This window comes from Schistocerca nitens, chromosome 4 (assembly GCF_023898315.1).
Source record: "Schistocerca nitens isolate TAMUIC-IGC-003100 chromosome 4, iqSchNite1.1, whole genome shotgun sequence".
Lineage (NCBI taxonomy): Eukaryota > Metazoa > Arthropoda > Insecta > Orthoptera > Acrididae > Schistocerca > Schistocerca nitens.
Genome location: NC_064617.1, coordinates 486,647,916 through 486,658,957, shown reverse-complemented (window position 1 = coordinate 486,658,957; position 11,042 = coordinate 486,647,916). Strand labels below are relative to the sequence as shown.

The following is an 11,042-nucleotide window of genomic DNA, read 5'->3' as shown; positions in this document are numbered from 1 at the left end:
AATATCGTTAACTAGCTACCCTTTATGGAAATGTGTGCCTGACCATTGACGCAGAGGGATAAAAATTATTGTTGTGCTACTGTGTGTCGTGTTCTACAGGAAAACATAAAAACTGGGAGCCAATACAATTTTGCCAAGTAACTTAGACTACGTTTGTAAAATCTTTCAACAATATGCATTCAAAAATATGGAACAGTGCTCGAAACAAAAATCTATCTTATGAATAACTTCCATCATTCAAGTACATTTAGTTAATATTTTGTTTGAGAGAATCACTGAAAGTTAGTTCTTTAATTTTCGTCAACTATTCCCGCCGCTGCGTTTAAAATAGAGTTGCGAAAATAATCAAAATCACAGGAAGCAGTCCTATGTCTGTAACAATAAAGCCGCAATAATTTTGTGTTAGTTACTTTGAGGCGCAGCGGTTGGCATCCCTGCTGATGGGCGGTGCCTTGGGCCGACGGCCGCACGTGTTCGTCGCTTAGCGCGACAGTCGTAGCTTTGCTCGGGCGCGGTAACGTTGGAAGCGGTTGTGTGAATGCTATTCCTAGTCAGTATTTTTCTTGTCGAGGCAGTGATTTCAGACCTTCCATTGGATAACTGACGCTACACCACAGTCTATCATCAGGTAATACTTAATTGTCTTTCTAGGAGAGATCTTAACGATAGCGATGTTATCTACCCGGCGCACATTTTTGCAAGAAAAGCATGTGTCATGCTTGTCAGTTCCTACACTTTCTGTATTTCGGAAATTTAATTGCATATTCTGCTTCACTTGTTTAGTGTATTTTATTTCCACTACCTGCGTCTTGTGGAGACAACAATGTCTGCGGCTCTCCCATTCGTATCCATAAAATGTTCATGTTGCTGATTTGGACATTACTTGTTATGTGGCCTGACAGTGCGATGGTGGTTATGATATCGTATAGTAGATGTATCTAAACACTTCGCTTTCGCTTTTTGAACAAGGAACATGCAACAATGCTTATAATATTGTCTGTGAGTACTAATCGTTCATTTGTTGTTAAAGTTAACTATTTATAATATTGTCTGTGAGTACTAATCGTTCATTTATTGTTAACGTTAACTATTTTCAGTCAACATAGTGCTGAATTCAGTACTAGTAGTCCTGAAATTAGAGTGATGCTCGTAATTTTCCGATGCTATTTATGTTCTAACAAGTTAGCCATTGCTGTAGAAGAATGTTTCAGCGATTCAGACTTGTAGGTATAGAAAATACTCTCTCTGCTTAAGATATTTGTATCTGATATTTACGATTCTTCTTGTATAAATATCTCAGGGAAACATATGCAATAAAGAATATCTCAAGAAACGGTTGTCATTTATGTAAATAGTCTACGAAATGTAATCGGTTCATATTTTTACTGACATCTTTCTCAATCCGAGGCATGTGAAGCGTTACTTCTAGCCTTGCTGTCGCTCAGATAATCAGAGATTGCCTAACATCCGGGAAACGATAGTGAGAGCGGGACTTTATCAGAACGTCGGCTTTTTCTTTCGACAGTATCTGTCGACGGCTTAGTTCAGCGAGCGGAATGATTTTTACGTTTCAACAAACGCCTTGGCAAAATTCCGACATACATATGGGTGTTGTAACCAGTAAAGGACAAGCACCGGTGTTAAAATTCTCTGCTTCTCCATTTGCCGCTACAGAGAAACTGTGCCGTATCCCCGTGACAGTGTGTCAATTCTGTATAATCTCACTTACTGTATACCAGATTTCGTTGACTAATCACGGAAGATTCGCCTCACGATAACAGACCATATTGTTTTCATTAATACAAGAATACTGAGGGCAGCAGTTTGTGTTGGATTAAGGTCGCTTTGTAGCGAAAATCTGCGCTTCACAAAAGTAATGAACATATTGTGTTGTACAAATATACAGTACATCCCGAATTTTCTAGTTGCAGACTTAACAGAAATTGGAATAGGAACTCTTATCAGTTATCACTTTTTTCACTCTTAGTCCGCAACTAACGAGGAAGACAACACAGTTTGTAAGGAGTTCTTGCCATCACTAGGTTCCAGAGAACACGTGTGAGTGTAGAAATCGCAAGCGTGTGACAACAAAGAAGTCTTCGACACAACATTTCGGACATTTGACGGAGAATAATTCCGTTATGTGATATTCGTTGAACCGTCGTCAATTTAAATTACTTTCTTGAAATCGACGTAAGAAACTACTTTGTATTATTGGTATTTTTCGGACAAACTATTTTTGTTGTTGAGGCTGGTTCATATGTATCATCGGATGGGAAAAGTACTTATGTGACCACAACCTTTGTTGTCTTTAGGTAAATTTACTTTTGCTGCACGTTGACGTTTCTAAGGTTTTTTTAGATGGAGTTTACTGTTTCAGTTTTTTTCGATGTTAAACATTTCTTTAAGCGACGATGTTCCTTGCAGAAATTTGTAGTTTTTGCTCCCGACTCGTGTTCTCAACAACAATTCCTTCGCGAGGGAATCGAAATACGGCTTTACATGAAATACAGAGCCAATACGTTTCTCGCTTTACTGTGGAAGTATTCACATTAGAACCTAGGCTTCTGTATATTATTCTGAAGAAATAGATACACTTCTCTGAATGATTACACATGCGCTAACGGCCGAGCTGCAGGTATCTGCGCTGTTTCTACGCTGCTTCTATGATGCAGTTTCAAAGAAGTCGAATGATCGACTAGTTTCGGGATGATTTTCAATCTGCAGCGAAGTGTTTGCTGTTTTGAAAACTGTTTGCCAGACCAGGAACATTTATCTTTCGCGGGGAATGCTCGTACGTAAGCAGGTACCACTCACGCCCCGCTCTTACGGTTTGACTTTTCTCCAGTGTATAGGCGTCCACAAGGGTTGGGTTGGGGGTGAGCTAAGGGAGCTAGTTGAGGCACTTGTACTCTCTCTGGAGTATAGAGTTTTTATATATTACAGAATTTTCATACATAAATACAAGTGGATAAATAAACACCGTGTGGCTAGGGCTTCCCGTCGGATAGACCATTCGCCTAGTGCAAACTCTTTCCAAATGACGCCACTTCGGCGACTTGCGTGTCGATGGGGATGAAATGATGATGACAAGGACAACACAACACCCAGTCCATGAGCGTAGAAAATCTCTGACCCAGCCGGGAATCGAACCCGGGCCGTTAGGTATGACATTCTGTCGCGCTGACCACTCAGCTACCAGGGGTGGACAATACAAATGGATGAGAACCATAAATTCTCTGGGGCATAATACTTTTTTTTTGTCTCACCAACAAAATTTAGTTCTTTATCATATCAAAATGACAATTTTAGAGTCTTGCCTGTTTCTCCTGGAATGAGTGTCCGCGGATTCCTACGCTCCACTCTTCTTCTTTGCAACGTCCATAGAAGTTCTCCTGCTTGATAGCTTGCGGGACTAGCGTTCATGGAGAAAGGGATGTTGCGGAAAATGGCTTAGCCACAGCCTAGGGGCATTTTCTCCAGAATGAATCTTTGCCCTGCAGCGGAATCTGCTTTATTCTGAAACTTCCTAACAAATGAAACTGTATTCTGCATAGAGACTGGACCAGGAATTTTCCCTTTCGCGCGGAGGTGTTCCCACCAGCCGAGCTATGCGGACACGACGGAAGACCCGCGCTAAGAGATTCCGTTCTGACAGTACCTGCTACGGCTCGGTACCAGATTCATTCTGCAACAACTCCGCTAGACTATGACTAAGCCATTTCTCCACAAAAGAGAGGCAAGGACGATCAGGGTTTACGTCACGTCGACATCGAGGTCATCAGAGACGTAATGCGAGCTTGAACTTTTTAAGGATGAGTAAGGAAATCGATAGTTCCACGTCAAGCAACCATCACGGCATTTGCTTGAAGCGATTTAGGAAAATCACAGAAAACATAATTCTGGATGGCCGGACGTGGAATTGCATCGTTGTCCTCCAAATTTTCTCCGCGCGATATCGTTTCTTCCAGGAACACGAGTCACTCAAGATATGCAGGAGAATTTATGTGGAGTCTGGAAAGTAGGTGAGAGATAGTAGCAGAAGTAAATGTGTGAAGGCGAATTCTCAACTATGCTTGGATATCTCAGTTTCCAGAGCACTTGCCCGGGATGGGCAAGGTTGTTGATGAGTCCTGGTCCAGCTCATAGTTTTGTTCTGCCATGCAGTTTCGTTAATTATTGCTTATCTTTCACAAAAAAGAAGGAAGAGACCTCAGGGTTTCATTTCACGTTAACGAAAAAGCCTGTAGTGACGGGGTGCAAGTTCAAATTGCGGAAGGCCAGGGAGAGAATTAAATTGTAATCTATTCAAAGAAATCATACCAGAATTTGCCGCGGAAAACATGGTAAACAAAGGCTTTGAAGGACGAACAGGGTTTTGAACCTCCCTCCTTCCGAATTCGTGTCTATTGGCAACCGTTGCGCCTGCTTGCTTCGCCCTTTTGCAACGGCCGCTGTATGTTTGTAAGGGGCTACAGCTGTTTGGACTTAAGATCTTAGGTGAGCTTGATAAGACCACAGTTGAAACTGATGATAGTGCTGTGTATTTTAATACACTGTTAGTATTATTAAACAAAAAGAAGTAACGTCACTTTTGAACGTGCATAATATAACTGCAGTCAATAGCTTCGATATTGAAAGTTCCTGGCAGATAAAAACAGTGTGCAGGACCGAGACTCGAACTCGGGACCTTTGCCTTTCGCGGGCGTGTGCTCTATCTATTTTTTTTTTAAATCCATCTTTTTTTTTTAAATCTCATTTTGTTCTATATTGTTCGTTAAGTTTGATCGTGGCGGACGTCCGATGACACTCGTTCAGGTTGTTCGTTGATCCGTTCACTCAGTTTTTTTTATTACAGAGGGTAGCTAATCCCTCTGACCGAACACGCTGAGCTACCGTGCGGTCGCCAACTGAGCTACCCAAGCTCTACTCACGCCCCCTCCACACAGCTTTACTTCTGCCAGTACCTCGTCTCCTACCTTCCAAACTTAACAGAAGCTCTCCTGCGAACCTAGCAGAACTAGCACTCCTGAAAGAAAGGATATTGCGGAGACATGGCTTAGCCCCAGCCTAGGAGATGTTTCCAGAATGAGATTTTCACTCTGCAGCGGAGTGTGCGCTGATATGAAACTTGCTGGCAGATTAAAACTGTGTGCCGGACGGAGACTCGAACTCGGGACCTTTGCCTTTCGCGGCCAAGTGCTCTGCCATCAAAGGTCCCAAGTTCGAGTCTCGGTCCGGCATACAGTTTTAATCTGCCAGGAAGTTTCATATCAGCGCTCACTCCGCTGCAGAGTGAAAATCTCGTTCTGGAAACATCCCCTAGGCTGGGGCTAAGCCATGTCTCCGCAATATCCTTTCTTTCAGGAGTGCTAGTTCTGCTAGGTTCGCAGGAGAGCTTCTGTTAGGTTTGGAAGGTAGGAGATGAGGTACTGGTAGAAGTAAAGCGTGAGTAGTGCTTGGGTAGCTCAGTTGGCAGAGAGCACTTGCCCGTGAAAGGCAAAGGTCCCGAGATCGAGTCTCAGTCCGACACACAGTTTTAATCTGCCGGGAACTTTCATATCAGCGCACACTCCGCTGCAGAGTGAAAATCTCATTCAGCTTCGATATTTTTTCTCGAGTGAATCGAACAGTTCAAATTGTCAGTTGTACATTTTTTTTAAATTTTCCCATATTTTTGCACCATGAGAATAACTGTTTAGAAACCTAATACCCAAACTTTTTTTTTAAAGAAAGGTTAGTATAAAGTCTAAGGTTTATAGTATAAAAAATTGAGTAAACATTTCACGTAAGAGAACTCACAGAAATGTTGTGAGCTAGTGTTGTCGCATGTTATGTATTCATGGATATCACCAGATTTTGTTAATATAAAAGATAGTAAGATGAAGATGTCTCTGCGGTGGAGACAGGAATCATTTGATTGTGTCATGCTATCGGACAAAGATAAAGTTAGGCACAAACAACTATTTCTTACATTTTTTTTATTTCTTCACTCGATACTATAGCCTGTTAACCAATATTCTACAGCTGCTCTGTATTATATCATGTTATCTAATATTCTACAATAGGTCTATTTCCTGCCTGTAATTGTATTTTTACATTCACTTTGAATAAAATAATAACCACTCTTCAGCTAAAAATATATAGAAAAAATTATTATTATTATTTGGGTCATTCAAAAATAAACGAGCCGGAAGCTGTAAAATAAAAACCGACGAATGGATCGTTGCAAACGGAAGAACGTGAGTTCCCTGTGAGAGTGCTGAGTCTCTGAACTTCGCCGCTAGAGGGACACGGGCACACATCCACGTGTAAGTGCACGCGTCGACCGCCCGCCGCACTCAGACGGGTTGAAAACCGAGAAATGGATGCTTTAAAAGAAGAGCAAAGGGATATAGTGCGTTTCCGGAACGGAAATTCATCAAAGAATCTCACAAGTGTACAAAGAGCACTGCGTGTCCGCTGCAAGGGTCAAGGTGTGGCAGAAGCGATTCAAGAAAGGACGGATGTTGTTGGCCAGTGACGCACGATCTAGAACGCCTCGCCGCAATACCGATACGTTTGACCAGCTGGTGGATGGCGTCATTTTTGAAGACCGGCGAGTTACGGTGGCAGCCACTTCCCGAGCGGTCGGATTGTGGGTCGGAATTGCAACGGGCGTTCAGTGCTCTCTAGAAGGTCGGAGTGGCCGAGCGGTTCTAGGCGCTTCAATCTGGAACCGCGCGACCGCTACGGTCGCAGATTTGAATCCTGCCTCGGGTATGGATGTGTGTGATGTCCTTAGGTTAGTTAGGTTTAATTAGTTCTAAGTTCTAGGGGACTGATGACCTCCGCTGTTAAGCCCCATAGTGCTCAGAGCCGTTTACCTGAAATAAACAAACCAAATAAATTGTAATTTGGTGACGTGATTCTTAAAAGTAAACAATCTGGGAGTCTGTTTGAGCAGCGTTTTTTCTCTTGCAGATTGTCTCCTTGTCTAACTAATAAGGTTTTAGCGGAAATATTAGGGGCATTTTATGCTGCAGGAACTCGGAAAGGCAAGAAATTGGAGTTCTTCGAAAAGTAGCTAAACAAATTTCATTCATTGGGAGGCATTTTCCGTCTATGCGACTAACTGAAGGCAGTATGTTTATTGCCATTATTTGTGAAGCATCTTCAGTGGCGATTTCCAGCGCTGTTAACTCACGCTTGTGATCCTGGATATCACAAAATGGAAAGTGCAAGTGATGTATGCTTTTTGACAGATGTGTGTAAAAGAACGGCAGAAATCGGCCAGCTGGAGCATGGAAACTAACGAATACATCTCCAGGACCACACGCATGAGTTAACAGCGCTGGAAATCGCCACTGAAGATGCTTCACAAATAAAAGAAGCGAAACGCGTAAGGCAATAAACAAACTGCCTTTCATTCTCTTGCGCCTCATTTGTATTCTGGCAAGTAAAGAAACAGACACTATCCTAACATGCCTCGAACGCCCAACGGTACCGACCGGTCGCCGTGTTATCCTCCAATCTCTTAATGAAAAATGAATGTTACGTCCTGGTCGTAGTCGCAATGCATTTTCTCTTACAGTGTACCGTATATAAGGCGAGCTTCAGCGAATATTTGAGCCACGCCCATATCGGATCCTCACACCAGCTACAGCGTCCAGTGTGGACACCGTTTATGAGGTGGATTCTCAGAAGCGTTGAAGCGAATACACGCCTTGTTTTCTACCTCTGTCCCAGAAACACAATACACAATCATCTGACATGCGGAAAAAAGGAACAGACAAGTTGCATACTCGATACCTTTCCCCTTGATATGAAGTTACGTTGTGGCATCGGGAAACATATATGGCTAGATCGACGGGGAGGAAAGATTCGTCGCGAAACAAGGATATTACCAGATATGGAAAAAGAATTGTTGTAGCTGAGCACTTGGATTAAAAACCGAAACATATTTGTGTTCTTGGAAAGACATGGTAATTATTTTCGATATTTATGATTCTCTTTATAAAATAGTTCACAGAGAGGTACTAAGCGCACGAAAAGTAATGAGAAACAGTTACACTGGATTAAAGAATCACTTTTCTAAAGCTTGTAATTGTCTCTCTAAGCGACGTATAAGTTTGAAATTTGGCCCAAAGGTGCCTACAACCTTTCTGTGTAATGATGCTAAAGCTTGGCGCTCTGCGACGTCACCCTAGGATTCGGCAACGCTTCAAACTGCAAGATCGCTCCTCTTACCCACATTTCACCTCTTCTTTCTACGTATTTGCGATGGAGGTCAGAACCGAGACACCAAGCGTTGAAATCACGCGGTTTTCTTATGGGCGTCCCAGTAAAACACTTCAGGCACGCCGTCGCTCAGAATCGACAGGAAAAGGCCTCTGGGGGTCAATTAACCCGCCCCTTTCCCTGAGGCGTTGATTTACAAACAGTTCGCGGTCGAAGACGATAGTTCGCAGTGCGATGAGCAACAGAAAGATTTTCTTGACAAACTTTGACACCGCTGACACCTTCGGACGTTTTAAACTTCTCTGATGACATTTTGGGGCTGCATCCCCATTAAACGTGATCGCACCTCTTTGGAGTGTAGCTCGACCACTATTTTTGCTCTCGTCCAAAGGTTGGAACTACTAGGGGACGCTCAAAGCCATTCGAGGAAATCTGAAGGGGTGAAGGGTAGTTACGCTTTTTCAACCCTCCTGTTTTCCTACCTCCTGTGGCTTGATAACACAAAAGTCAACATTAACATGTGCGTGAATAAAAGGGAGAAGGCTCCCTCTAAGACAGTACCATGGGTGCCACTCACGCACATTTGTTGAGCACGTTAGAAATCTGTCTACACAAATTTCGACTTCAAAGCAGCCTGGCGGCTGGTCTAGCGCCTGAGGGTTAGGCAACCCCTTCGACATCGCTTTGATGCGATTTGCCTATCTTCAGGCGTTAGAGTACACGCCATGCTGAATTGGTGCTGAAGTTCGTGATAGCTACAGATGTCATCTGCTCAACAAAGTTGCATGGGTGACACTGAGGGTATTGCCGAACACGAAGGTCTTAGCGGGATTCTTTGGCGTTTTATTCACTCACATGTTTTTGCTGCACTCTCTCGTGAGGGCGGAAAACAGGAAGACTGCGATGCGATCTCGTTCAATGGGGATGCAGTCCCACAATGTCCTTCGAGAAAGTTTGAAATTTCCGAGGTTGTCAGCGATTTCAAAGGTTATCAAGAACATGTTTCTGTGCTCATCGCACTGCGTATTGTCGTCTTCGACCACAAAATGTGCGGGAATCAACGCCCCAAGGGAAGGAGTGGTTTCATTGGCGCCCTGGCCTTATCGTCCAAATTCTGAGCGACAGGATGTCTGAATTGTTTTCCTCCGACACACATAAGAAAATCGCCTGATTTGAACTACTATAAAATACCTAGGAGGAAGCATTTCGATCGATCTAATTGTAAATTGAAATGGTCGCTCCAATTTAGGAATTTATGAAACACAGATGCCAGTCTGCGACCCATTGCAAGTGTCTTAAGAAAATGCAATTCATCCATTAAAGCAGTGGCTTACAAAAGTTTCTTCTGCCCATTTCTATGATTCCTCATCAGTTTTCGACCCTTACTAAATTGGATTAATAGAAAAGGTAGAGATGATCCACTGATTAGAGGCGCCTTTTGTCACGATTTCGTTTGGTAAGCGCGAGAGCGTACAGGGATGCTCGACAAACACCAGTAAGATACGCTATAAGAGAGGCTATGTTATATCAGAGAGGCTTATTGTTGAAGTTCCGAGAGCATACGTTCCAGGAAACGTCGAGCAACCTATTACTTCCTCCTGTATACGTGTCACGAGATAATTATAACGATAAAATCAGGGAAGTACCTACAGTCATTCTTCTCTTGCCTCATTCACAAACGGAACAGGGAAGGAGGGTAAAGATGGTGGTACCAGAAGTGCCCTCCATCACACACCGTAATACGGGTTGCAGAGTTCCAAGTGCCATTTTTCTTCATAAAACGCGTTTTCAGTGGTACTGTGTTCTCGGTACTCTGCTGCATGTCCCTAGATTTGGTCCAGTGGCCAAACCATGGATAACGTCTTCCAGACTTGTGTTAGTAGATGCCATGTGGTCTTTGTTCAAAAATGGCTCTGAGCACTATGGGACTTAACTGCTGAGGTCATCAGTCCCCTAGAACTTAGAACTACTTAAATCTAACTAACCTAAGGACGTCACACACACACATGCCCGAGGCAGGATTCGAACCTGCGACCGTAGCGGTCGCGCGGTTCCAGACTGTAGCGCCTAGAACCGCTAGGCCGGCTTGGGGTCTTTGTGTCAAGCTGTGCTTCCCTCTGGAGTTCCAAAATTTAAAACATGTGAGAGCTTATTTTTGTTGAATTCAGTCCTACCAGTTAAAAACATAATGCTGTATTTATTTGCTTCTATTATCACAAATAAAAACAGCACCTCAATATTAATAGCACTTGGAACAATGCCTGTCTCTCAGTTATTTTGCTGAAATTGACATTTTTGAGACCACGGTTGTGTACAAGATACAAGCTGATTCTTGCAAACAAGAAAACAGCAACCAATCACGGTTAATATTTATTTATTCATTGAGACAAATAGCGCGTACATACAAATGTTTGCCGACCATTGTATGGGAATGTGTGGGACCTGATTAGCATGATGAATACCCGCAAGTCGGTTCCGGCAGCAGTAGTCGGAAGAATTGGTGAAAACGTTAAATTTTCAAAATGGGTTCAAATGGCTCCGAGCACTATGGGACTTAACTTCTGAGGTCATCAGTCCCCTAGAACTTAGAACTACTTAAACCTGACTAACCTAAGGACATCACACACATCCATGCCCGAGGCAGGATTCGAACCTGCGACCGTAGCGGTCGCGCGGTTCCAGACTGTAGCGCCTAGAACCGCTCGGCCGGCCAGTTAAATTTTATCGAAGTGATTGTTTATAGGCAATGTGTTTCAGTCAATTCATTCGTGAATCGCATGGTTTATTTTTCATTAATTTCGCGTGGGAAACATGCGATTATT

The 11,042-nt window shown here is 43.1% G+C and overlaps 1 protein-coding gene across 5 annotated transcripts in view; it reads left to right on the top strand.

Annotated features, from left to right (window-relative positions):
* The first annotated feature begins 497 nt into the window (after window positions 1–497).
* Window positions 498–11,042, top strand: part of LOC126251898 (CYFIP-related Rac1 interactor B) — a 389,840-nt gene continuing 379,295 nt past the window's right edge. For all 5 annotated transcript variants that reach the window (XM_049952619.1, XM_049952615.1, XM_049952613.1 and 2 more), the window contains exon 1: window positions 498–628. The gene's annotated coding sequence lies outside the window, so the exon portion shown is untranslated. The remainder of the gene's footprint in view (window positions 629–11,042) is intronic.